Below are 27,383 nucleotides of genomic sequence, written 5' to 3' on the forward strand. Positions count from 1 at the left end.
CCCCCACAACAATCACCCGCCGCTTCTTCCGGCCGTTCCAGCAAGGCACAGGGTCTGTTGTCCCAGGTACTTCCCTTGCAGCCATGCCCATCTCCTCCTCATCCTGGAGGGCGCTAAACCTGTTCTGCAGCTTCAAGTCTTCGGGAGGAGTAGGAGCCTTTCTCCTCCCACGAGCAGTGACCAGTTTCCAGCCTTCTTCTAGGATGTTATGATGTACCATTTCACATGGCACAGAGCCCTCTGGCAACTCCACTGCTGTGGGGTCTTGAGACTCCTGAAGCTGTATGGTCTCCGAGAATACCCTGTCTATCTCTTGCTTATCTTGTCAGATGCTGCGCAGCCTACTGACCTCCTCCTGTAACTCCCTTACCTGACAACACAGCTCGCCAACAGCAGCACACCTCCTGCAGGAGAGCTGGCTGCCAGCCCAGGCCTCCCGGAGAGGCCCCAAGCGCTCCCTGCAGCCTGAGACCTGTAGAGCTGCATCTGCTGTCAGAGGGTCTCTCTGGGTCCCAGCCTCTGACACAGCCGACACAGCAGCTCCAACAGCTGCTGGGGAATGTGCTCTGTGGCATGTCACTTGAAGCATATGCCAGAGGGATCAGAAACAAAGGTGCCTTCATGCACCCTTCTGCACAAACTGCTGCATCTGCTCAGTGCCTCTATTCACTGCATTCTAGGCCTGGCTCTTACATAGGCCTCTCCCTAGCACTGACTCCCAGGGTGCTTGACCTGCCCTAATCAAGGGCCACCTGGATCAATGGCCCCAACTCCCTCTGGTCAGGGGCAACCTAGAGAGCTCTTTAGCAGCAGCTACTCCTAGCTAGAGCTTCTCCCAGAAGTTAAGGCCTCCTGCAGTTGTCCTTGCCTAGCTTCCCCTTTCCTGTTCACAGCAATCACCTTCTAGTTCCTCGGGGGTCCTCAGAAAGTGCACAACTTCCAACAAGATCCTCAAGTTCTAGTCAGAGCCCAAACACTGCTGCGCAAACTGCTGCGTCTGTTCGCTGCCTCTGTTAGCTGCACCCAAACCAACATATAGAATTCCAGAATACAGATTATGCTGTTTTTTCTGCTCTTGATGAATCAAAGCATGTACCCTGCAGAAGATATCAATATCGACATTTCAATAACATATGAGGTTTTAGTTTCAGTCATTCCCTAAGATTGTGTGTATGCATAAATGGATTAGTAATTAATTGAAAATGTCTGCAAAAAAGAACAGTGAAAAGAAAAAAAAACATTCTGCTGCGCCATTTTAGGTGTGTCTATTTCTTTATATACATGTGAGCTCCATTCACTTGCACTTCAAACAGCTTAGAAACTGCATGAACAGAGTTAAGAAAGCACTGAGCAGAAGCAAATACACCCTACTTAGCACAGTTTGTTAACATAGAGTTAGTGATATGTGCTGCGTTGACATGGTTTCACATCTGTTTGGAGCATAGGCAGAACAAGACCACATCTTTGAAGTAGAATGTAGTTACCATTGATATGCGTGTCACTACGGTTGGAAGCCTTCCTTCCATCACAGAGACATCTGTTCCTTAAAAGAAAAAAGTGGTAATGTATGTTCATCAGTTACATGGAGAAGCACAAGAAGGGACTGTGGTATTTGCCAGTAAATTTCACAAATACTTGCCCACAGCAAAGGAGTAAATAGATTTCAGAATCCTGTTTCCCACTGTAGATAATGGAGATTGTCTTGGTTGTGGGTTCTTCTGCCAGTTACTGCATTTTTCTGCCATTCTCCTTGAATACATACTTTCTTCTCACAGACACGTCTTCCATCATCCTACTCAGATGGTAAGTCCAGTTCAATAGTTCGGCTTTCGTTACATTTACGATATGTGGCTCTTCGTAACTAATTGTTCCTTAGTGGATAGCCTCCATTATGTAATGTACCTATATAAAAAAGGGATAAAATTAGAAAGACTAAAAGACAAAATGAGTTTTGTTGCAAGGGACAGAAAAGATATATTTTTTTTAGATTTAAGGAAAACAACAACATGAAATACATAGATTAATTGTTTATGCAAAAGAGAGCAACAACTGATTTATACAAAGGACGCTTAAGTAGAAATTGCTTCAATCTTCACTGAATTAGCTGTGTCCAAACACATAATGCTAATCTTAGCACAGAAATAGGACTGTAGGCCACAACATGGGAAGAAGAAGTTGAGGGATACTTTAGTAAAACTGAGGTTTCAAGTCTTCTGTGCTTGATGAACTGAAGAACTAAAGAAACCAGCAGTACATTAAAAATGTTGAAATGATCTGTGAATCTCTGGTCATGCTTGAGAACTTCTGGGAGAAAGAAAAGGACACTGAAAATTGGAGAAAGTGGAATAAAAATGAAAGAAGATAATTTAAAAAAACATATTCACCCAACTGTTTTCCTCTCAAGGACCGTGGAGCAGTGCTATTAAATAATTCGCATGTATTTAGATGTTAACTAGAAGACATTTAAGTGGTAAAATACATCCACTATTGTTTATCACAACGTATTATGTCATATCGATCCAGTTTCCATATCTGACAGGGTAACAGAATAATTAATGAGGGAGAAGCAAAGACTGTGATATTTATTAAGATCTTAGTAAGTTTTGGGGGACTCTCCTACATAACATTCTCACAAGCAACCTCAGGAACTATGGTTCATATTTAATCTGCATAAATTTAGTGTACAGTTGGATGAAAAACTACATTCAGTATTTATTATTGATTCACTGTCTGATTTGGAAGGATTTCAAGTGAGGTCACTCTGGGGTTTGTTCTGTGACTGATTCTGTTTAATATTTTCGTTAGTGAATTTTATGTTGATATACAATAATATGTACAGATGGCATCAAGATAGGAGGGGTTATAAGTGCTTTGGAAGATCAGAATTCAGTGTGATCTTGAGAAAATGGAAAACTGATCTGAAATCATCAATAAAAACAGAGTATGAAATGTCACAATTAAGAAGCCTAAATAAAATTTGTAGAGATAGGCAATGAAATTATCTGTCTAGGCATCAGTGCTGCCAAAAAGGATGTAAGACTGTTGTGGGAAATTAAACAAGAATTTACATGTTGCTGTGGCAAAAAAGGCAATTAGATTCCAAGATTCACACTTGAAAAGTATTTTTTATCACACGTGGAGGATAAAAATTCCTTTCGGATTTGGTCACTGGTGCTGTCTATGTAGGAATTCTTATTTATGTTGGCCTTACTGCCTGTGTTCTGAGTAAGCAAATGAGACATGCACCCTTATGTCTGGGACTGTTTGGCATCAAACGGTGCCATTGGACTTACTGCCATGATTAGGAGTCTACGTGATTTGGAAATCTCAGACAAACATGGTATGGTGCTAATGAGAAAAGCAAAAGTGCCTTATTTTCCCTGGCAAATCTGTTTTTGCAAAAACATAATCAATAAAGAAAGGTTAAAGGAACTGGATGTTACCCCTGAAAAAAAGAAGGCTGATGTGTAGAATGAGAGAAATGGAGACATAATAATACCTGTCTTCCAAAATATAAGTTGTCCTTACAAAGGAGACACAGTGCTCTATTTGTGTCTTGGTAGAACAATAAAAGCAATCAGCTTACTAAGGAAAATTTCAGTTTAATAGTAGAAATAAAGTTTTTAGACTTGTGGACAGTGGGACAGGCTGCATGGTGATGCAGAGGAATATTCTTAAATAGAAGGGTTTTAAGTGCAAATTAATGGGATGCTGTCATGTATGATTCTGAATATAAGTAATCCTGCTTCAGTGAAGAGAGACTGACCACATGGTCTCTTGAGGGCCTCCCCAGGGGCCTATTTTTCTGATTCTATAATAAACTTTTATTTATTATTTGTAATTCCATTACACCTAGGAGACTACTAACAGAACAGGATCCCTGTTGTGAGAGATGTAGTTGTTGTTAATGGGAGTTATAAATATGCCTACTGTGGAAATACTCTACAATATGAAAAATGGAAATTGTTAATATATTTTAATTGTTAATAGTGTTTAGTTAGTTTCTCCCAAAAGTTGTTTCATGCTTTGCAATAGGTATCTCTAAGTTGCTTGTATAACACTATACCTTCTACAAAATTATGTTAATGTCAAAAATATTAGTTGACTTAGACATAAGAGGAGAGAAAGTAAATTCAATTTTTAACCTGAAATGTAAGTCAGCCATTCATCATGTTGAAAAACAAAAGTATCAATGTACATCAATTATTAATATTTTCCTATCTTAAGTTTGAGCTGTAGTTTTAAATTAGTCTGAATTAAGTGAATTCATATTTAATTACACAGAATCTAATTACCTATTACATATATTTCATGGTAGATGATTTTATTTTTTTAACAACAGCTTTGATATGTTGTATTGGAAATGACACAAAAAATTTTTAGTTTTTAATTTATTTTTAATGCATTAATTACATGTTGAATACTTAAGTGTGTATTCTTTAAAATATCGTGTATAGGAGTGTATTCTTTTAGGTATAGACATTCTTCCTAAAATAATGCAAAATGGTTCAAGAACAGTACTGTGAAGAAAACACAGGTCTGACTTTAAATCAATTAAGTTGCGCATTGTAAATAAACAGAAAAGAACACAACATTAAGTAAGCACCATTTAGTGTTTTGTTAGACTGTGGAGGACAGACAACTGGTTGAGGCAGAAGGTATGTTGTTATAGGTGAGAGAAAAAAACTCCCTGATAGCACAGTTTTGTCACTGTTACCCATCACACTCTATCCACAGCTTATGTTAAATGAGCGACTAAAATGTTCCCTTGGGAACCATCTGAACATTGCAAGCTTCCTTGGCAACCAAAAGTGCCTACAGGCAACCCTGCCTATCACATTTTATAGTCTTTCTCTTTTCATATCATCTTGTCGCTCTGAAGACCCAGTGCAGTGTTTTACCTACAGGGGCATTTTGCAGTTCACAGATAACACTGCATATTTTGTCATTCGCTGCTGTCTTCTACCTGCCCTTCTCATTTTCTGGAGTGTTTCCATTTACAAAGTTATATTAAATCTTCCTACTAATGTGACAAATATTACTAGAAATGTAAAAGAGGTGGGGAGTTTTTGGTCATTGTTGTTTGTTTTTGTTATTAATAAGAAAAAGTTATGGACTAGTTTTATACAAGTGCCTAACTGCCACTTTGTACTGTTAATACCTTCAAAACTAGGCAGATATTTTGGTGCTTGACCTGGTAGGTGTCCTTGTAATCCAGATCTTCAAAGATATCAATTTTGATAGGAATGAAGCACATAAATATCTTTGAGGAGCTGGCTATGGTTGCAAACATTTTGATTAGCAAGGCTATGTAGAGGCTTTAAAATGTCTGAGAACCTAATATAACTCCTGAGAATTCATGATCTTGCTGCTGTGTCTGAGCTTATGTCTAAACCCTTCTGAGTTTCTCAGACTGTGTTTCTCATGTTACCCAATCTGGGAGACATTTTAAAAAAAACGGCCCACATGAAAAGAAATTGGAGTAAGATATTTTAGTAGAGGTAGTACTAATTATATTAAATATACTAGCAACATGAGTATCCCCTGGGAATTCAAAAGAACCAGTCATACCTTCCATATGCAGTGAGGGCAGCCTTACCATCAGGTATGTGAATATTCTGCATTAAGTCTTTTTCCAGTCTCTTCTATGAGGTTGTTTCAATTTACAGGCGTACCTTATTTCGCTTTATTGCGCTTCGCAGATACTGTGTTTTTTACAAATTGAAGGTTTGTGGCAGCCCTGCGTCGAGCAAGACTATCAGCGCCATTTCGTGTCTCTGTGTCACACTTTGGTAATTCTCGCAATATTTCAAACTTTTTCATTATTATTTTATCTGTTATGGTGATCTGTGATCAGTGATCTTTGATGTTACTATTGCAATTGTTCTGGGGCTCCTTGAACCATGCCCCTATAAGACGGCAAACTTAATCAATAATGTTGTGTGTGTTCTGGCTGCTCCACTGACCGGCCGTTCCCCCGTCTCTCTCCCTCTCCTCAGGCCTCCCTATTCCCTGAAACACAACAATATTGAAATTAGGGCAGTTAATAGCCCTACAATGGCCTCTAAGTGTTCAAGGGAAAGGAAGAGTCACGCATCTCTCACTTAAGCTTAGTGAGGAAGGCATGTCGAAAGGTGAGACAGGCCGAAAGCTGGGCCTCTTGCGCCAAGCAGGTAGCCAAGTTGTGAATGCAAAGGAAACGTTCTTGAAGGAAATTCAAAGTGCTGCTGCAGTGAACACACGAACGATAAGAAACAGCCTTCTTGCTGATATGGAGAAAGTTTTAGTGGTGTGGATAGAAGATCAAACCAGCCACAACATTCGCTTATACCAAAGCCTAATCCAGAGCAAGGCTCTAACTCTCTTCAATTCTGTGAAGGCTGCGAGAGGTGGGGAAGCTGCAGGAGAAGAGTTTGAAGCTAGCAGAGGTTGGTTCCTGAGGTTTCAGGAAAGACACCATCTCCATAACATAAAAGTGCAAGGTGAAGCAGCAAGTGCTGATGTAGAAGCTGCAGCAAGTTATGCAGAAGAGCTAGCTAAGAGAATTGATGAAGGTGGCTACACCAAACAACCGATATTCAGTGTAGACGAGACAGCCTTCTGTTGGAAGAAGATGCCGCCTAGGAGGTTCACAGCTAGAGAGGAGAAGTCAATGCCTGGCTTCAAAGCTTCGAAGGACAGGCTGACAGCAAGAGAACTAGAACTGACAGCAAGAGAATGAGACTTAGAAGTGGAGCCTGAAGATGTGACTGAATTGCTGCAATCTCATGATAAAACTTTAATGGATGAGGAGCTGCTTCTTATGGATGAGCAAAGAAAGTGTTTTCTTGAGACAGAGTCTACTCCTGGGGAGGATGCTGTGAACATTGCTGAAATGGCAACGAAGGATTTAGAATATGACATCAACTTAGTTGATAAAGCAGCGGCAGGGTTTGAGAGGATTGACTCCAGTTTTGACAGAAGTTCTCTTGTGGGTAAAATGCTATCAAACACCATCTCAATGCTACAGAGAAATCCTTTGTGAAAGGAAGAGTCAATCGATGCGGCAAACTTCATTGCTGTCTTGTTTTAAGAAATCGCCACAGCCACCCCAGCCTTCGGCAACCACCAGCCTGATCAGACAGCAGCCATCACCATCGAGGCAAGACCCTCCATCAGCAAAAAGATTACGACTCGCTGAAGGCTCAGATGATGGTTAGCATTTTTGAGCAATAAAGTATTTTTTAATTAAGGTATGTACATTGGTTTTTTAGACATAATGCTATTGCACACTTAATAGACCGCAGTATAGTGTAAACATAACTTTGATAGGCACTGGGAAACCAAAAAATTTGTGTGACTCGCTTTATTGCAATATTTGATTTATTGCAGTGGTCTGGAACTGAACCTGCAATATCTCCAAGGTATGCATGTATATATAAAAAAAAGAAAAAATATTCATGATGCTCTCTTCTTTGAAGAAATAAAAGAGGTTGAGAAAGTTTATGCTGGAGTTTTTCATAGAACATGAAAACCTGATTTGTGCATTCAGCTTCAAGAGCTGAGGTTCTTAGTGAGAAGCCAGTTTGGAGAGGGTGACTCAGCTGCCTATGGATATTATGGGAGCTTTGGAAACTCCTCAGATTACTGGATTGCACAAATCCAATTCTTTAGTCATCTAGCTTTCTTTATTCAAGGTCCAACTCAGAACTGTTGTTTCCAAAAGATTGCAAGTCACATAACTTTTGGGTGTTGTTCTAAACATGTAGTTTCCTTTAAGATCTAGTCTGAGTTATCTATAATTATTCTGAACATTCTTAAGATAGCATTTTTTCATTATGATGGACCACTCCTTACTGACAGTTAGTAATGACCTTTTTTATTGAGGGCAATGGTACTTTTATTATGGACTGAAGGGGTTAGACTAAAGCTTATGTACCAATCAATTGGGTTTAAAAAGGAGCCAGAACATTTAGGGAATTGTATTTTCCTTTCATTTTATGTAACAGATTCCTAATAATCTGTGTAATCCAACTAGAGAAAGATAGACTGTGTAACCTTGAATCACGGTTACTTCAATTAATTTTTTTTTTCTCCTAGAGAGACAAGAACTTTATGTTGCATGATGCTCATGCAAAGTTGTCATCTTTTTTAATTGAATGTGAGATAAAAATTACCTGTTGTCTGAAACTTTATTTTATAAATTTTAGCCTGCATTAAATCATTAGGTCTGATTTATAAATATCTAAAAATAAAACTAATATGGCATATGAAAATACTGACAGATCATTGTACTGACAAGAATACCAGGGAACATTGCAAAAATTAGAATATAATATATTTTCCTATAAGAATGTATTCCTCCTGTTCTCTTCAAAAGAAAAAAAATGTTCTTGTTTTTATTCAGTGCTAAAATTGCAACATTACAAAATTTAAACACATGAATGGCCCTTGAAGGCACTTCTTTGTGAAAGATATATGTAACAGAAGGTAAAACACCTAGGTTATCTGTAAACAAAATGTTTAAGTTCTGTTTCCATTGAAGTCAGTGGTAGAACGTTATTTTCGCTCATGTGGGATTGTTTTTTTAGCAGGAGGTTAACACTGAGAGATTTCATTTAAAAAACGTGTTCCTTGCTAGCAGGATTATGTATAGGATTTGGAGATGTGCATGGATGCTGTCATTTATTTCCCACTGAAACCAGTGCATAATGAAACAAGATTCTTCGTTGCTTTGAAAAGCTTTCCATTGGACTGTTTGAAACATTGAAACATCTCAAAAGCATCTATACTTGGAACTGTGTTTGATAGATATGTAGATATATAATTATTTATGTGTGTGAATTTAGTGTGTTCATGTATATGAATGTATACATCATATTTATAGAAGAGGTGTATATATGTCACACTGTACATGATATAACATATACTTTATAATTTAGCGTGTGTGTATACATAGTGCGCATGTACATGTATATAATCTCTGAAATGCAAGTGTAAGAGAAAGACATTCAGATCATTAGATAGTGTTTTTAGTAATGTGTAACTTTGAAAAGAATGTTTTGATTCCCAAGGATTTTTCAGTTAAGTAGTATTATTTTCTAGAAGATATATAGAGGCATTAAAATGTGATGAAAACATACATTTAATAGAAAATGGATGAAGTCACTTAAGTGGTCCTTATAACTGAAAAGAAGTGACTAAAGAGAAGATGACTTTTTGGATAGTGTAAAGTTCCTTTCTTTTAATTTAGGATTCAATGATATATAAAAGCTACTTTATTGTGCCCTTTTCTTTGTACCTATGTTGAATGCATCATCAATTTATAGAAGTTCCAATTTCCCCTTTGTCCATTAAGGAAACTGTCAGGATAGACAAACAGATGTAGAAGTGCATATGTCCACAATTCACAAAATCATTTAATATAATGTCAACAGCTATAAAGGGATTATCATCGCAGTTGCTAAAATAACATTTCATATAGCCACTGAAAACTTTTGCAAGATGTATTTAAAGAATTGCTGCTGATCTTTTTCTTCTTTTTATTTTTGAACTTTAGTTACATTGAAGACAGTGAGAATGGTGTTCAAATAATCTAAATAATTTTATAAAGATAGGACTGTAGGAGTAAAATATATTCTGGGTTGCCTGGTATGGTCCTGTCATAATTTTAGATGTCTACAACATAACATCCTTTTCATAAGATGCTCAGATTCTACAAATGGACTAGTTTTACTTATGTATGTATGTATTTATTTATTTATTATTGCATCCTTCTACTGGAAGGCTTTTTCAGAACCTCAGAGTTCAGATGAAGGAGAATTTTTCATAATTTCTTGTATCTATTCTTCAAAATTCTACTTTTCTAGGAAATTAGTGATAAAAATTGTACAGAGTGTTCTAGAGAAGGATACCACAAGAGTTCTCAAAAACACTTTGAAAAATGAAAAAAATATTTCACTGTCTATAATTCAGCTGAACTCTAAATAAAACTTAGCACCTACATCATAGTATTGTATTTTTCTTCCACACAGATGCACCACGTGAGTTTTGCAAAGCGAATATGATAGTACTGCTGGTCAGATAGTACTCCTGGATCTTCCCTTCCTCTGTTGTTCACAGCAGGTAAGCTTCAAACTCATGGTAGAAATTCTTATTATTAAGCCTGAAAGAAGTTTCATTTTATGGAATTTATATTCAATTTATTTATAATTGAGTTTCAGGCCATTTTTGTTATCCTAGTCCTCCATGTCAGCCACTTATTTCTTGATTTTCTGTATTAATAATACCACTTAACTTTGTTATTATCAGTTTCCCTTGTTGTACTCCCACTTTTTTTCTCAGTATCATTAATGAAATTATTAACCAAAATTGGTCCTAAAACTAATCTTTGAGGAACTTTATCAGTAATCTCATTTAAGCCAGGTAGTTCCTCTTTCAACACTACCTCTTTCTGCTTCTCTTTTATCTCGTTTCCACATTGAAGATGTTTTGCCGATCTCTATCAATTTAATCAAATTCTCATGTATGGTGCCATTTCAGATACTTTAAAAAATGCTATCTAGTACATTCCTGTGCCTAAAAATCAGTTATGAAAGAATGTCAGTTTGTATTAATCTGAAAATAATAGTTCTCAGACAATGGAATTGTCACTTTAATGGTAAGTATTTATTTTGCACTATTAGTGGGGAACCAGCATGCATACAGTAGGTAATAAGATGAAAAGCCCTGCAAAATCCATGAAAAAATATCCTCTTTCTATGAGAAAGGAGCCATGTTTCTTGATTCTTCCTCCAGCATCATCTTTTACTCAACAACAACAACAACAACAACAAATTTGGTATTACTCTTTCAACAATCTCTGTTGCATTTATTTTCTCTGTATAATATATGTTCTGGATGATATAGAAGCTAAATCAAACAGACCACATGCTTCTGCTGTATAATTTACAGTGTAATTTATTGCAGTTTGCAAAGTGGGGCAAGGAGGAATGTAACAGAAATGCCTGTTCTACGATTATCTCAGAATACAGGTAGATAAATAAATATTAATAACCGTTGCTGAGATTCATTTTCTCTAGCAGTGACTCCAGGATATTTTTGCCAGAAAATGAATAGCGGTAGCTCTGGATGCTAAAGGCTGAAGCAACATAGCTGTGTTTTTTTCTCCAGGCTTTACTGCTTTACTCTTCCTCTGCAATCCTCTACAAAGCATAGGAAAAATGAATACAAGTAACTTTAGAATAGTAAAGTGTTAAGGTTTTATACTTCTGTGTAGAATCTTCTGTAAATTTTGTGTGGAATCTGTGTAGGACTAGAAAAGAAATTAAGTTTTTTTTATTTACATGAAGAAATCAGAAAAGAGAGGATGTTTTACAAAGAGTCAGACCTGGCAGAGGAACAAATATGCATATCATGATAATAAATCTAGTGGTAAGGATTACTCTGGAATAAAGTAGTGAATAACATCGCAAGACAAAAAAAGGAACATTTTAATAAAATACATTTTTCAAATTTTAACTAAATTAATATCAGATCTAATTTTCAGTTCTGTCTTATCAGAGAGCTTGTATAATTAGAGACACTGTGGAAATCAGTGGAATTTTTCATGATAATTTTTCGTGGTACACTTTTTTGTTCACAACATAATTTGTAAATCAGCAAATTCTGTGATATATGTATTAAGCATATTCTTCATCTTGTGATGTGCAACTCCCGTTTATTTTGACTGCCATCTGCAGACCAAAAATATGTGTTCTATAATCAATCTGACTTCATACATGTGCCAAAATGCTATTGTTACCACCCATACAGCCACCTACTATTTGACACCACCCTTTCTTTAGTATCTCAAAATATGTTGCTGATTTTTCTCTGCTTTTTCATTTTGGTTCCCCCCTCAGCACAGGTTTAATAAAATGACTTAGATAAATTCTGAATGAAGTGACTATGGTTTTTAATTCAAGTGTTTTAAATCTCTTGTGCCATCTGTACATTATCATTATGTCCAAAAATAAAGTGGAACAATCTAAACATTGAATAAATTTTTGAAGAAGATTATGTTCTATTTGCAGAAATGAACTGAAAGGGATAACATTGATAGAAAATATAATATAATTGATAGGTTTTTTGGCAGGTTAAAGTAAATGTTTGAAAAGAATGTAAGGGACTTGAAATATATTTTCTTTATAGAAATAAGAAAGAGAAGATTTAAAAAAAAATTCTTTTTTTGTTCACAGAATAAAGATGTTTCACAAAATGGACTTCCACACAATGAAATTAAAATGTTTGATGAAGAGATCTTGGGTATAATTCAGTGCTGAAATAAAATGACTTTTATTTATGACTTTTATGCTTGGCATAACCCAAGCAATGAAGTAGATGCTTGGTGTTGGTAGTGCAATGCCTACAATGTCTGTTTCCAAAGTTATTTTCACTCTCTGGGGAAGGACATCAGAATTTCCCCTAAGACACAGTTCTAGAATAGCAGCTTTATTAGAAGTCTCAATAAGAAGAATACTAAATAAAGTGTGATACAAAAGACCTGAAAAATATTTCATTTACTCTTTCACTTTCATCAGCACTTAAGTTTCCTTCTAAGGTGCCTCCCTCCTCACGAGCAGCTGTGAGGAATATATTTTGGTCAGTTTAAACTGTGGAAAAGAATCATTTTAGATATAGTTAAGCACAAGTTTAACTGTAGCTTAACTTCTTTAAAAAGGCTCTTTTTTCATTCATAATTATGATACTGGCACTGACAAATCTGGACCATTGACCTAATGATGAAATATCACAAGATCACAAAATAATTTGGGTTGGAAGGGACCTCTGGAGATTATCTAGTCCAACCCCAAAGCTCAAGCAGGGTCACCTAGAGCCGGTTGCCCAGGACCATGCCCAGACGGCTTTTGAATATCTCTGAGGATGGATGAGAATCCACAACCTCTCCGGGCAACCTGTTCCAGTGTTCAACCACCCTCACAATGAAGAAGTGTTTTCTTATGTTCACGCAGAATTTCCTGTTTTTCAGGTTATGCCCATTTCTTCTTGTCCTGTCACTGGGCACCACTGAGAAGAGTCTGGCCCCACCCACTTTACACCTTCCCATCAGATATTTATATACATTGGTAAGATCCCAGGCTAAACAGTCCCAATTCTCACAGCCTCTCCTCATATGAGAGATGCTCCAGTCCATTAAAGATCTCTGGGGCTCTTTGCTGAACTCAGTCCAGTAAATCCATGCCTCTCTGGTACTGGAGAGCCCAGAACTGGACCCAGCACTCCATGTGTGGCTTCACCAGGGCAGAGTAGATGGGAAGGATCACCTTCCTCAACCTGCTGGCAACACTCTTCCTAAAGCATCCCAGGATATTATTGGCCTTCTTTTGTTTCGAGGGCGCATTGGTGGCCCATGTTTAACTTGTTGTCCATTAGGACCCCCAGGTCCTTCTCTGCAAAGCTGCTTTCCAGCTGGTCAGCCCCCAGCCTGCATGGGGTTATTCTTCCCCAGGTGCAGGGCTTTGCACTTCCCTTAGTTGAACTTCATGGGGTTCCTCTCTGCCCATTTCGCCATCCTGTCAAGGTCCCTATGAATAGCAGTGCAACCATCTTATGTATCAGCCACTTCTCCCAGTTTTGTATCATCTGTGAACTTGCCAAGGGCACCTTTGTTCCCATCATCCAGGTCATTAATGAAGTTAAACAGTACTGACCCCACTGTTGATCCCTGGGGAACAGCACTGATGACTGGCCTCCAGCTGGACTTAGTGGTACTGATCCCAAAGCTCTGAGCAGTTCAGCCAGTTTTTAGTCCACATCACTGTCTGCTTATCTATCCTGTACTTCATCAGTTGTCTATGAGAATATTATGAGAGACAGCGCTGAAAGCCTTGCTCAAGGGTTCCAGGTAAGCAACATTCACTGTTCTGTCATCCACCGAGCCAGCCATGTCATCATATAAGGCTATCAGGTTGGTAAAGCATGATTTACCTTTCATACATCCATGATGACTACTCCCAGACACCTTCCTGTACTTCATGTGTCTGGAAATAGTATCCAGGATTAGTTACTTCACCTTCACAGGATTGAGGTGACACTGATCAGCCTGTAGTTCTCCGTATCCTCCTTCTTGCCCTTTTTGAAGATCAGGTTGACATTTACTTTTTTCCAGTCCTCAGGAACCTCTGCATATTGCCATGGCCTTTCAGGGATAATCGAGGGTGGCTTCACAATGAGATCAGCCAGCTCCCTCAGCACTCACAGGTGCATCTCTTCAGGGCCCATGGGCTTGTGTATGTCCAGTTTGTTTAAATGATCCCTAACCTCCTCCTCCATGGAGGGTAAGTCTTCATCACTCCAGACTTCCCTTCTGGTCTTGCGGGGCTTGTGGTTCCTGAGGGACGATCATACCTGTGAAGACTGAGGCAAAGAAGGCATTCAGTTCCTTTGCCATTTCTGTGTTCTTTGTTAACAGGGCCCCTGCCTCCACTTAGCAGCGGGCCCACATTTTCTGTAGCCTTGCTTTTGCTGCTTATGTACTTACAGAAGCCTTTCTTGTTGCCTTTCATGTCCCTCACCAGTTTCAACTCCAGGTGGACATTAGCTCTCCTGACACCATCCCTGCATGCTTGGATGGTGTCTCTATATCCCTCCTGGGTCATCTGCCGCTGGTCTTGTACAATTCCTTTTTATGTTCGAGTTTAGGCAGGAGCTCCTTGCTCACCTGCAAGCTTCCTGTGACCTTTGCTTGATTTCTTGCTTGTTGGTATGCTTGAAGGAATTGATCCTTGAATATCAACGAGCTCTCTTGGACCCCTCTTCCCTCCAGGGCAATTCCGTGGGATTCTTCCAAACTGGTCCCTGAACAGGCTGAATATGTTTACTGTAAATGAGATCATATTATTTAATTTAAATATATGTATGTCTTAGTATATGTATATCATTTAATATATGTATATCATTAACATATATACATCATATTAATGATGAAATATGTAAATCGTTAACTGCAGAGAAAACAAAATATTTTCAAAACAGTCTGTGAAAGTGTATGTGTTCTTGCAAAAATGTATGCGTGTGCTTAACTTCAATTATCATTTTATCTGCTGAAATTCTTCAGTAAAAGGTAGCATTAAATTTTGCTGAGGAATGCCTATTAGCTGGATAGACTTATAAGTTGAAGATAGAATAGTAAGACTACATATATAGTGCTAATTTTCCTCTACTTTCAAGTTGAAAAGAATAAAATCTATTTGTTGAAATTTTGAATACAAATGGTTAATCTCCTAATGCGGTCTAACTTGGGCACTTTAAAGGAACACTATAGAAACAGTTATTTAATATTCATAAGGTTTCATTCAAAGGACCATTCGATGCAGATATTTTCACTGATTTCTCCAAGCTTTTGACTTTGTTGATAATCACTTTCTTTTAAGAAAGATAAAAATGTATTGGATTTTTTTTTTCAGCAGACCTGATAAACATTTTGGCTGTAAGTCCCATTCATTGGCTAAGCATTGACAAGCAAGGTTGCTTATAGGAGTTCGTGCTGGAATGGTATGTTTTTAATCACATAGTTATCTGATTTCTGTAAAGTAGACAACAGTGATCTAGCTATTGGAATGTAAATACTAGACCATAAGCAAATGCGAAAAAAGTTGCATGATAATGTCTGTTCAAAATAGTTGAAAATCTTTTAAACAAAAACTAAGACAGGGATCTAACCTTTGATCCCTGAGAGTTTTAAATATGATCCTCAAGAAAAAAGTGTCTCTGATTAGGAAAGGAAGATATGGGGCCTGGACTGTACCAAAGATCAAGTGTTTTTGCATGATAAGGAAAACTGGTCATTTTAGGGATGCATCACTTTGGCTGTCTTCTTCTCACTGTAGGATTCACAAAAAGAACAACAACATATAAATATTTGTTTAGTTCTGTACTCATGTTCAGGTGCATATACAAAAGTTGTCTAGTCACTAAGGACAGGGAAGAAAGGGGAGAAATTGATAACAGTCATTTAAATGCTTTATTCTGATACTTTTCTCTCTTGATATTCAAGAGGCTGTTAAAAAGTCTACAGTGAACTGTCTGGGATTGGATCCTTTAAAAATTACAGCAAATATACAAATCAGAAATAATCACAGCACAAGGGTCTTAACCCATATGCTTCTGATACGTCTTCCTCAAAAGGATTTTTAGGAAGAGAGGCATAAGACCTAGCTGTGCTATATGTGCCGAGAGTAGGAACACTCCTGTAAGGTGTCTTGCAGATAGATGGTTTATGCCCACTTTCATGTGAGAGGTGCAAAGAATAATAAAAAGCGTATAAGATCTCCTGTACAGTACAACAATGCAGTCTTCTTGAAAGAATGTATTTAGATTGTGGTCTAAAAGTCTAAATGTCCTGTCTTGAAAAAATGTATGTTGGTATTTAGGAATTTTAGCAGAGCAAGAAGCAATGTGAAAAATGCTTGTTTTGGCCCTGTGAAAAATACATCTTCTAGTCCAGAAATTAGATTATGATTTTCCTTGTTTATAATCTCAGAAGCAAGGGTTCTCACCTCACCTACACAAAACTTGATGAGGATTTCACTGGAATATTTTTTTAGGAGTCATGCACTGAAGAATACAGTATCTAGAATTTACAACTCAGACATTATTAAGACCAACAATTTTTTTTTTAATCTTTCAGTGGGTAGATAAGGAAGTAAAAAACTCATGAAACTCTTGTGAATGAGTCACTTCTGATACATAAAGTGACTTCTTTTCAAAGAGTCTTCCTCAGGCATTTTCTTTTCATAACATGCTAGTGAGTATTTCTCAGTTCACATATGGTATTAGATTAAGCTTTGCTGTTTGTGTCTGCCTGGTTTGACTTTTTGACTCTCTTCCTTTTCCATCCGGTGCAGTGTTTTTGCCCCAAAGTGCTTAGGTATTTCCATAATAAGTGCAGCGACAGCTATAGTAGGCTCTTAACATTTTAGTTAAAGAATCACTTTCCCCTTTGAGCTGGTGAGTATTACTGAACTTATTAAACTCAGAAAAAATAAGTATAAAATATGAAGACTTTAATATATTGTTTCTAAGTTAGGAATACTGACTTGCTTCTGGGTTAACCAGAGAAATTCTTAGTGATTTCAGTTATTGAAGAGTCTGTGCATAGTTTGGGTAAATGGACATTATTTGCCAATTTGTTTGCAACTTCTAGGAATCTAGGATTGAAATTACAAAACAGTTTAAGATATATTAAAGATAATTTTATCGATTTTATTAATAGCATATTTTTATTATATTCAACATAATTTTATTTTCTCATTAAAATTTGCACCCTTAGATCTCTATCATCACTATTATAAAATTTTCTTATTAATTTCAGAGGGTGAATGATATAAAAGCTGCATGACTCAGAAGCTAGTTATACTTTTATTTGTAGTAATTGGCATGCCCCAATTCACTCTTATAAAAAGAAAAAACTCAGTTAATATTTAATGTTAGAATGGCAAGGGTAGCACTATGGTTCTGAGATAATTTGGCGTTTTTGTTAATTGTACTGAAAATAATTTTTATAAAACCAAGGAAAATACTGAGGTATGGTGACATAAGACCCCTTTCAGAACTTACTGTTGTTTAAGAATGGATAGGGTCACCACCCTCCTAAGACCAACTACTTATCATAACAACAGTATGTTGGGAGGAGAGTAGCTAACAAACAAATGGGCAAAATAGAAACGGATTCAAAACATAAATAATGGAACTTGCTCGTTACTTTGTTTTGCTGGGAGGATGAAGCCATTGAGCCTAAAAAATGATAGGTTGGGAGGTTAGATGGCAGTCATTTGGATGATGCTTGCTCAGTCTGAGGGCAGTTCCTTCATTAGGCATTATTTTCAGTTAATAATTCAAGGATCACTCTGCTTGGATAAAGGTAGTACAGTGGTGTTGCTAGCAGGATCGTTTCTTAGGACTTAGGAAGTCCTGCCTAACCAAAGCGATGATGATACAGGCTTGCCTGGGACTCCAACAGTGTGTGGAGGTGGAACACTTGCAATGTGTAGAAATGTATATAAAGTCAATCTGTCTGTAAGAGATGAAGGTCTCATTCGTTACACCTAAAATATAGAGAATTGTATGTATCCTAAGTATGTGCTTGCTTCTGTCTGATTGAGCACTTAGTTCATGGGACAGAATGCATACTTTGCAAATTTGCGTATGACACCAAGTTGAGGTGAACCATTAATATGTGAATGGGCAGGGCTGCCATTTGGAAGGACTTCAGCAAGGTGGATGAACGAGTCTACAGGATCCTCATGAAGTTTGACAGACGTGTGGAAGTCCTGCATCTGGGACAGAACAAGTCTGTACATTAGTACAGGCTGTTGAGTGGCTAGAAAACAGCACTTCAGAAAAGGACGTGAATAAGTCAACAACATGTCCTTAGGATTATTGACTACTGGGCTGCATTAACAAGAGTGTAACTAGCAGTTCAAGGGAAACACTTATTCCCCTGTACTCTGCACTCATAAGGCCAAACCTGAAACCATGTGCTCAGTTTTGGGCCTCCCAGTACAAGAGATCTGTAGTCCAGTGGAGTAGCACTAAGTTTGTTAGGAGCCTGGAGCAGATAAAGTATGAGAAACTGAGAGAGCTGAGTTTGTTTAGCTTGCAGAAGAAAAAGCTAAGGAGGGAGATAATTGCAGTCTTCCAAAAAAGGGGTGGAGGATATAAAAAGGACAGAGCCAGACACTGAAGTGCACAGCAAAAGGACAAGAGGCAATGGTGACAATTTACAACAAGGGAAGATCTGACTGAACATAATGAAAAAACAATTCACAGTGATTGGTGGTGAAGAACTGGAGCAGGTTGCCCAGAGAGGCTGGGGAATGTCCATCCTTAGAAATTTTCAAAAGTCAACTAGGTATGGCCCTGAGCAACCTGATCTAACCTTGAAATTAGCACTGTTGTGAGCAGAAAGTTGGACTAAATGACCTCCAGAGAGGCCTTTCAACCTAGATACAGATCTGTAATCAACTTTGAAAGTGGCAAGTCCATCATTTTCTGTACAAGCTGTTCAGTAACTTTGAGTATGTATGGGAAAGTGCAGAAGAATGTCGAGGAGATAGGCGATGGAAGCTAGCCAGACCATTTCGTGGGAAAAGGAGCATCAACAGGACATGTTGACCCCTAGCCATGTAGCTGGGCCTATGCCAGTGTGGTGTGCACCTGGGCTTTGACTCGAGATTAGCGATGAGCTCAATGTGCCCACTGCACATGTGTGTAGTACACAGAACCCACGTATAGTGCCCCCCCGGCGTTCCTCGCCATGGACCGATGCTCAGCGGTGCCAGGGACTCTCCCGCTCCTTTATTGCCTCGATCGGGAAATCGCTGGGGAACCCCCGCTCAGACACAGAGGTAATAAACGCTCAGCATTGACCTTAGTGTGCCTTGTGTTTGTGCATCTGTTCCTGCCGGGAGTCCAGGCATCGCCCCCACCAGATCCTTACAGAGTAACTTTCATTTCTATTATAATGGAAATAGATGTGAAAAATGCAGATGCACATACATTCTATTGGTCATTGCTCTGGATAAACATTAATTTGGCATTAAACATCACAGCTGGATCCTGGAGAACCAAAAGTACACCTTTATTATTCTGAGCTAAGGGATAAGTTCAATTCACTTCCTGTGAGAAATAAATGGATAAAAATGGATAATAATAGATAAAAATAAAACAGTTCAGATCCTCTATTAACAACTATCACATTTGCATGTATTTAGATATCCCTTAGAAAGGTGTTTCATACTTTTGTTGGCCAGTAAAACTGAGAATAATCAAAATGGATATAAAGGTTGAACTGCACTGTGATAGTTCTGATATCAGTCAAACAAACTAGAAACATGGTTCTGTTTTCTGCTTCTTTAATTTTATTTTACCCGTTATTGAACTACTGGATTTCTCACTTAACAAGCAGCAGGAAGTTCTTGAACATGTTGGACTGTAAGAAGAAAATCATTAAGAGCAGGTGCAGTAATAGAAAACAGAGGTATACTGTAGAAAAGAATTAGGTTGATGGAACCTCACTGCTTAAGGGCAGGGTTTATATGATCGAAGGGGAATGAGAAAAGAACCCTTCAGAAAATTTTATCCAAGTAAAAGCAGAGAGCTTTAATGAAGAATGAATAGAGAAACGTGTATTACAGGCAATGTATCTCATTTGTCTTGAGGAATGTAAACCATTTCAGGAATACAGATTCTCACTGAATGGCCACCATTAGGAAATAAACCATATGTAATGAATGACTATCGGTTCAAAGGAATAAGGCAGATTGCCAGATTCCACATATTGCAAATGAATTTTCAAGCAAATGAAAGCTGACAAATTACAGTTATTAATTTATTTCTTGGCATATTGGTATGGAAAATACTGCTAGTTTCATGTGCGATACCATTTTTTGAAACATTTACTTTCTTTTAGCTTCAGTATATTAATTTGGATCTATGAGCTATAGAAAAGAGACACAATCAAATGTTGTTTTTCATATGGATGATTTCAGATTTGACTACAGTTGTAAGTTTTGCTGAGTCTATATAGGAAACAGTTGTTTTAATATAATATTGTGGATATTGCAATCAGTTTTAGCTATTTGTATATGCTATTGTATATCATTTTTATTAAAGTCAATGAACATAATAGCAATAAAATGCAATAGACAGCAATATCCAGGTATTTTTGTACATATCTCTAAGGTTTTAATTTAGCAAAGTAGTTAAGTGCCTATATACTTAGGCATGCATAAGGATGCAAGTGAACTGATACTTGCATAACAAGAAGAATACGTGTCTGAAAGTTATCATATTCCTATCAGTGTAATAGAAAAAGAGTGACCAGCCTTTACTGCCAATATACAATTTAGTACTGGCATCAAAGGGATATTTTCTCTGGACTTTTATCTGAATGGTCTTTTACTTTGTCATCCACACAGATACTAAAATGCCTCTGTCAGTATATAGTTCTCAAAAGATCTAAATGAATTCTAATGGAAAAAAACCTAACCTGAAAATGATGGCATTCCCATTTTTTTGGGCAACAGTTAAATGGATTAGAAGTAGGAAAAAAGCCCAAACTGTAGGGTTACCAGTCCAAATGGAGGAAATAAGACAACACCTTTCTGAAAAACTCCTTTACTACCAACTCGAGACATTTTTCTAATATTTGCATATGTTACATTTCTAAATATAAGCATATAGCCTCACCATCAAAGTACTGTTATAACTAAGTGTCCTAATATAACTGTAATGAAAGTGGGTTTGCTCCTGAAAAAATAAATGCATTTCAAACTATATTTGAGATTCAAAACAGATAGAAACTTTGAAGGAATATCCAAAGAGATCCAGAACCAGGTATAAGGTTACTGGGCCCAAAGTTTATTGAATGCCTGATGATCAGTTGTTTATTTGTGTGTATTTTAATGGATTTTCCAATATCTTGAAATTGTAGCCGTTTTGGATTTCTTCTTTATGGTTTAAATTAAGTACTTTAAAACAGAAGACAATCTTTAAGCATAAATTTTAATTAGATATTAATATTCATTAACAGAATAGAAATGAGAAATGATAGAAAGAAACAGGTCTTTTCCTACTAAAGTGCCAGCACTGATTTTTTTCTTATTTTCTGTGGTTTGCCACTGTATGGATGTTATTTATTGTTACATTATTAAGAAGCCTTAGTTTTTGCCTATTATTTATTTAAAAATGAATTTAGCTTGACTCCAACTACAACTGTATGATACTGATTGAAAATGCAACAATTACATGAAACTCATCCTAAATTTAAGCATAGTTTTGTTTGTTGGCATCAAACATTTGCTGACTGAATGAAAGATCTACCTACACTGTCCTCTTATTTGCCTGTGGACACATTCTTTAGTCTGCTAATGTAACGGTTTTTATTACCTAAGAAATATTGCCAGGTTGAGATCATTGCTATTATGAACAATCGGGAAATACCGGTAAACAGATTAGTTATTTCGGGGTAGATTATCAGGCATTTCACATCCTGTCATTTCTGAACTATAGCTCATCTAAAAGGCAACAGCTTACATCTTTGTCATAGCCATCTGCTTTACTAACTCTATAGTTTTGACATATAAAAGTTTGTTTCTAGTAATTTATTCTTTTAATAAAGATAAAAGCTGATTTATAATTACTTATTATTGACACTCCACCACTATTGTATCTTTTTATGTGTCAGTGGTATCCACATTAGGATGACATTAAATATTTTCTGCTTATGCTCTCATGGAAGTTGTACAATTGCTTCTTAAAAGTTGTCATAATTTTCTGCCTGATCACGTTTTAAAATTCCATTAAAGAGATTCAGGCTTACTACAATTTATAAATGACTGTAAGCATTCAGAGTTTATTAGCAGCATTTGTTATAAGAACTTCTGTATCTTTTTGGGGGAAGACTGAGACATAAACATATTTAGGAATATTATTGTTTAGGGATTGTGACGTCCCTCCTTTAGAGCTATCAACAGTGAAAGAAGTAGTAAATATTCAGGAGTGCCTTTGAGATGTTGCACAGACTGAGATTATGATATGAATTCTTCAGGCTGGTTATTGTTTTATATAGGTTTCAAACCACATGAAGGGAGTTTGAATTGCTACCAAGATTAGTCAAAGTCATGGAGCAAGTCCATCATATTTTTTAACTGACAGCTTAACAAATACAGAAATAATATTTAAAAATTCATGAACTTTTAATAGTCTTACACTGAATTGTAGCAATACTATATATGCTCTATGGTATATTAAATTTGCATTGTTTTGTGTTTGCATTCTCTCTATCCCTTTCCAAGCAATGCAATGAAATGCTAATTAAAAATACATTTGCCACTGAGGAAACTTGAGATTTGTCTACAGTTTCAATGATTAATTAACTTCTGTATGTCCTTAGGTAAGTCGGGCCTCTAGACATCAGTATGGATGTGCATTGTCAGTGATGCTAGGTAGATGGGTCGCATTAGTGGGAATATGGAGACACCACCTCGAAAAGGAAACAGCTAACTTTTTTCTGTCATTGAGGCAGTATTTCTGGAAATACTGTAAGTCAACCAGAGGAATATTTGAGGTTGAATGATCCTTTGACTGTAAAATACAAACAGTGGCCAAATAAGGCTGCGTATGCATTCTGAATTTGGATTTGTTGCTCTGGGGACAGGGAGGTAGGGTGGGAGGGGTTTATGGTTTTCAACTGATTTTTTTTTTTAATCTTTTATTGTTATCTACTTTTATTTCTCCTAAATCTTTCTTGGCATATGTCCAGGCTTATCATTCATTGCTATTCATTAGTTTGTGTATTAGGAAAAGAAAATGTCGTGCGCTAAATAAACAAAAATATAATACAGCTACAGTGAGAGCAAGCTAAACCTTATATAAACAATGGCTCTCAAAGGGAATGTTAAGGACAGAGTAGAGAATGGTTGATATTTCTTCAGAATCTGTTTTGCCCTGTACTGCTCCATTTTGAGGCTTATGTTTTCTCTGGGGATGTCATAACACTTGCAGTTAAGTACATATGTGCTCTATAAAATAATCTTTAAACTAGATACCAATCAATCAGTAAGTTTGTATTGATATAAGCTATTTCAGGAGAAAAGAAAAAGAAGGAAAAAACATTGTAAAAATTTGGCTCCAATACCAGTGTTTTCCAATAATCATAAGCTGAAAAATTCAACTCAAATAGTTTTCAAGTTCCTTCATATTAAATAAATAGAAAACAACCAATACAATTCTTGATATTTAATAAGACTTAACCTCAAGGTATGCATTTTATTATGAAATTCATTTAGCATCGTGTTTTTAATTATCATTAGAGATCAAGAGATCCTTGGATTTGTTTGTTTATGTCTTTGTGTTTGGGGAGTGGGAGGGAAGGTGCTCAGCAAGAAACAGGAGAATTAAAGAGAAGCAAAAAACAATCCTGAAACCTGTTGAATGGACATTTCTACGTATGCCCCTTCTCCCTCCCACTGTCCTTACTGCCTAATAACCTTTTGGTTAAATATTAATTTCAGTTAAAGTTGATACATTTTAAGGTCTTATATTTTCATTTTAATAACAAAGTTATTCTTTTCCTACAAAAGTTTTGGTTTTGGTCAAATTAGCATTTTGCAACAGAAAAACAAAATAATCAGTTTTTCTCCTGTCAGACCTAGTAGCTACTCAGGAAAATATCATAATTGAAAACAGTTCAAGAAGGAATCATGACATGGATTATGTGAATTACTGGTTGTAGTTCCCATATGATGTAACAATTCTGTGAACTATTTAGCTCATATTGCAAGTATTCTCTCCTTTTCTCCTATGTCCAGTACGATGTTTGTAGTGTAGATTTATACTATATACTAACCCTCGTCCATTCGGTTGTACCTCGGGGTATGCTGAATTCCATCATTTGAGATATCTAGACTAATTTTCAAACTTCTTTTTATATAGTAAAGCTCTAGCTTGTTAAAAAACGAGTTGTTAAACTGAGAGAATAATTATTTTTTAAAAAAAATTCCTTTCAGTCTACCAACTTTAATCAAAAAGAATTTACCAATATGTTCACAGTTCATTAAAATGAAATTCAACAAAATGGCTCTTTAATGGGAAGAAAATGAAAAAATATGGATTTTAAAATAACAAAGTTTTTTAACTGCTTGAATTTCTATTCAGGGAAAGAGGAGAATATGTTTTCAGGCTCTCCTTAGCCACTAAATGCCCTTCATGGAGACTCAGCACAGGAGGAACTGCAGAAATGCAGTCTTAGTGTTAGAATGCTACATAAATCAACGAAAGTTCAGCACTGCACCAGGAGAGCCAAGATTATCATCTTTTTAAATTTCTGAAATGGCTCCATGAAATCTTAACTACAAGGATGATGTAGTTCAAGAGAAGCTGATTCAAAAATGACATTGAGATTGGGAACATAAAATCCTATTGCCGATAAATGGCACCATAAATGAGATGGGAGAACTCAGCAGGTGATGGACCAACCAGAATAATTTTAGTTGTATCTAAACATTATCTGTTCATCACTGGGCTTTCTTTTTCACTGTTCCAATCATCACACTTATTTTATGATGTCCTTATTAACTTAAAATTAGCATGTGCATCAAAAAAATAGATGAATTCAACCATTCATTGCTGGGTAATTCTTACTTATGTCATTGCAATCCTTTGTGTACAAAGTACTGCTAAGATTCAGTCACCTAAGTGACTGAATCCTAAGAGATGTATCCTGAGGTTATCAGATTTGAAAATACTGGTTTATGGCATTGCCTGTTGCAGATTTTTTCCTGGTATTTCTAAGGACTGTGGAAAAAAAGTGGAAGAGAAAAGAACAGAAGATCCTTCTAGATTACCCAAGTGTATCAGAAATCTTTTCTGGGAGTTAATGACCTACAAAAAGCAAATGACTGCAATAAGTAGATAGATATTTCAAGTATTTGGGCAGTTTTTATATGCTGAAGAGTTATTTATTTCTGTTGTGATCTTCAGAAAAAAGGGAGAGAGGGTGTTACTATATTATAACTGTCCTGATAATTAATGATGAAATGTGTTTAAGTCAATATTGGATCTCTTTCTAAAAGTACACTCAAGCTTCAGCATAAGACATGGTTTTGATATTGGAGCTACTGAGTTGAAGCAGTCTGACTGCATACTAGTTGATGAACAGAGCATAATAGCGTATCTGGATTCTAAATGTTGAGACTGAAATGATTTCTAAGCAACACCGAAATTCTTCTATTAACAAATCAGTTTTTAAGACTTGAGAGGATCATGAAGATGCTTCGCAAGACCTTTTCTATGTCAGCTCGTAAGATTTTATATTACTTAAAATGTGCAAAGGTGAACACTCTTATCAGCATTTCCAAACTTCAATTAACAAAGGTCAGGGCATATTTTATTTTCTACTGTAAAGTAAACTTGAGTTTTTATGTACTTTCTATAAAAAGAGTTGTATAAATAACTTGAGTAAATCTATATTAACTGACTGGTACTTACTTATCCAGTTTTTAATAACTTCTGGAGGTTTTTCAACCACTGCACAACAGATTTCATTGACTAGAAAACCAAAAAAAATTTTTGTTTTTTTGATAGCTCGCAGTCCTATCAGTGGTTGCTATTAAAGTATCATGTTTTTATTGTTAGCTTAATTCCTTTCTAGCATTATGGCAGTGCCTAATACTTGAAAAACTGTATTCCCACCTTCAGAACTCTCAAAAGCTACCTTTTATATTTCCTACCTACTGTGTTTCCACACTTCAGATTTTATCAACAATTTGTAAAGGCTTCAGAATGTTTACTGATTGCACATCTTGCATTTAAGGCTAAGATTTAAATAGGAAAATTTAATGTTTATCAGAAAGCAGATAAGAGGTGATAGAGTCATTATTTAGAAAAGCAGAGTTTGATCTAATGACTAATTCAGAAGCTAGGGGTAGACAGATTTTTACTGTTATGATAACCAATGATGAAGCAGGAAGTATTTTTTTAAGAGAAGATGGGCTCTCTCTCTAAAACAATCCTCAAGCAGAAGTATAAGATATGGTCTTGATTCAAGAATCAATGGGTGACACAAAATGTTTTCTTATGCCTCATTCCCGAGGAGCCAGAGCTATTTATTTAGAAATGAAAAATATGTATTTTTTTTCTTGGTGTCATGTACCAAATGTTCTATGTTTTGTATATTCCATCTTAGACACCGATTTACTGGCAATGCCACTATCTCAATAGGATGTCCTGTTACAAACTTTTGTGAGCAGGGACTAGTCTTTGTTTAAGACATTGTATGATGTGATGAGCAGAACATGATGAACAGAGGGAAGGTTTGTTCATACAGGCAAAATGTGTGACTAGCTATTATTACTTAACCATAATAGTAACAAAAAATATTTATCTGGATTTTTTTTTCTTTTAGATTTCAAAGTGCTTTAGAAATGAGTTTATTTTGCACTGAGCAGAATGATTCATTTGATGTCAGGATCAAAGTCTCTTCTGGAGAATTTGCCTCCATTTGAGTCAAAGCAAAAGGTCTTTTGACATCAGTAAAGATTGCATTTGTAATTCTCCACTCAAATCATTTGAGTAAATCCATCATGGACCAATGATGTTACTCATCTTTTGACTAATAACAAAACATCTATTGTGAAAGTGACTACAGGCATCTCTGACCCATTTCTAGAAAGCAGGTAGTGTAATATCTGCATATAAAAATAGATGCCATACAACCCTATATATTCAAAGTTATTTCAGCCTTTCAAAACTATTTTGAGTCCACCGTAATTGTAATGCAAAAGAACAGGTAACATTGGAAAAGCAGTAGGCAGAGAAAATCTGATAAACACTTTACCAGG

Source organism: Apteryx mantelli, chromosome 5 (assembly GCF_036417845.1).
Source record: "Apteryx mantelli isolate bAptMan1 chromosome 5, bAptMan1.hap1, whole genome shotgun sequence".
In the NCBI taxonomy this organism is placed as follows: domain Eukaryota; kingdom Metazoa; phylum Chordata; class Aves; order Apterygiformes; family Apterygidae; genus Apteryx; species Apteryx mantelli.